Source organism: Rhagoletis pomonella, unplaced genomic scaffold, assembly GCF_013731165.1.
Source record: "Rhagoletis pomonella isolate Grant_MI unplaced genomic scaffold, Rhpom_1.0 Rhpom_scaffold_00960, whole genome shotgun sequence".
Lineage (NCBI taxonomy): Eukaryota > Metazoa > Arthropoda > Insecta > Diptera > Tephritidae > Rhagoletis > Rhagoletis pomonella.
In genome coordinates this window covers 14,765-16,956 of record NW_023459514.1, presented here as the reverse complement: position 1 = coordinate 16,956, position 2,192 = coordinate 14,765, and the positions used below count along the sequence as shown (strand labels likewise).

At 32.2% G+C, this 2,192-nt stretch overlaps 1 long non-coding RNA gene across 1 annotated transcript; it reads right to left on the bottom strand.

The window, feature by feature from the left end:
• Positions 1-975: 975 nt before the first annotated feature.
• Positions 976-1,551, bottom strand: LOC118751751. Its single transcript, XR_004994590.1, has 4 exons — positions 1,494-1,551; positions 1,372-1,433; positions 1,152-1,279; positions 976-1,095 (listed from the first exon to the last, which is right to left on the bottom strand). It is a non-coding gene; the product is annotated as an uncharacterized LOC118751751 (long non-coding RNA).
• Positions 1,552-2,192: the final 641 nt, after the last annotated feature.

Below are 2,192 nucleotides of genomic sequence, written 5' to 3'. Positions count from 1 at the left end.
AATCCACTTTTTTAATTGTACAAAATTTATTATATACATACAGTATTGGTCATATCAATAGCAACCCCATTTCAAAGTAATATTATTTCCCTCTCATGTTAATTTATTTATTGCTTAGAATTTGCAACAAAAGTAAAGTTGAATTTCTAACAAAACCCATATAAACCGAATTTTAAAACATCGTAGAAAACTACAAAAAATACAACAAATTTTCAACCAAAATTCAAACTTTTTTCTCAGAAGTGTTAGAATTTTTTTGAGCACTCAGTTTTATAGCCCCTTCAATTCTAGTCTAATTATATGCAAGTTTGAAGTGGCTAAAAATTACCTTAGTTTTTTTAGAATCGATTAAAAACAAATCGTGTTTAATCGTCTTCCATATAACGAAAACTTCGACCATATATCGATGGCTGAGTAGAAGATCGACCTATCTCGGCAGCCAGGTCGAAAACGCCCGATATCAGAAAGCTTTTCAACGCCCTATTTCAAAATTTGGCTGAAAAACGCCCTATTTTAGAATTTGATTGAAAAATGCCCTATCTCGGAACTCGGTTCAAAAACACCCTATCTCAGCACATTTTCGAAGTATTTTTATTTGAGATAGGACTTTTTTGAACCGACTAATAATAATAAAATATGTACTATATACATATCTAGTTTCAATATAAAAAAATTTATGTACACCATTAATTGTGTATACATACCTAAGTCAATATATGTGATATACATGTACATACATCTACATACATATCGTCGTTTAAAGTACAAAACCATGTATCAATAAATTGCAAAACCGCGTATAGAGATAATGCAAACCCACGTATGCGAGGTTGCATAAATTAATTTCTAGAGAGTAAAAACACTCATATTTCAAAATGGTTATCTTTTTGTAAAAAGCAATCGCATTTTTGGCTAGTATATTTCAGGAAGAATGGATAAGGATTGATCCAAAAACGTGTGTGAGCGAATCCAATTTTTAGCAGCAAATTTTGCGCGGTTTTGTACTTTAAGCGACGATATGTATGTTAACAGGAACGCAGCAATCTAATACACGGGTGGAGCAGGAACGCAGCACAGCAGAAGCATACAAAAAATCTGCAAATAAATGGTTTTTTAGGTTTTTAACAAACGAGAACCTGGTTTCAACTTACTTCAACGTGTCTAAATCACAACGCACACACTAATGCAAAGGCGCAACAGGAACGCAACACTATAAAATACGGGCGGAGCAATATACAGGCGGAGCAGGAACGCAGCACAGCAGAATCGTCCGAAAAATCTGCGAATAAATGGTTCATTAGGTTTTGAAATAACAAAGAGCTCAAATGGAATGGTTCATCAATAAAGTCAAAATAATATGTTGTAACTTACGTGTATTAGCTCTTAATCACAATACCAGCACAGGTCGGTCAGCGAAACACTAAGGAAATGACCTAATAAATGCAAAATTATAATTTATTTGTAAAATAATTCGGTTTTATTACAATACTTACCAAATTTCACGCAATTGGAAAACAAATGTCAGCGAATAAGAACAAAACGAACAACGAAAATTGAATCAATGTAGCTTGTTCAGAATTTTTTTCTAATATTTTGGGAAATGTTCAGTGAAAATAGCAAAGAAACAACACAGTTTCTCCTAAGGTAGTTCAAGATGGCGGATTAGAGCGAGAAGTTGCCAACGTATAACACCTTTCATTATTGCATCATGGTGTCTATGAAACTTTCTTTTTATTTATCATATTTTGATTTTAATTATTGTGATTTTAGATGATTTGTGATTTTATATACTTTTTCAGGACTGCTGCATTTGATTGAAAATCCCGATGGGTTCATCGATGAAATCTTAGCTTCTCTACCCACAACATCATCAGCTTGAACTGGCAAAATTTTGCTTACATAATAATATAATTAATCAATTTGCTTCTAGTAGTCGATGGGTAGACATAGCACGTTAAAGCACTGAATTTAAAACCATGCGTTGGAATATATTCACTACACACAATATCTGAATGTTTGCTGATAAATATTCGTACATATTAATCACATTTATTGCAAATTTAATCTCAATAAACCTTAACGTTCAATAAATAATTTTCTCTTTTTTTCATTATAAGGGATGTATTTCTAGGGACATGTTTTATTAGGGGTTCAATTTTCGTGAAATTTACGAAAACTATATCATTGAATCC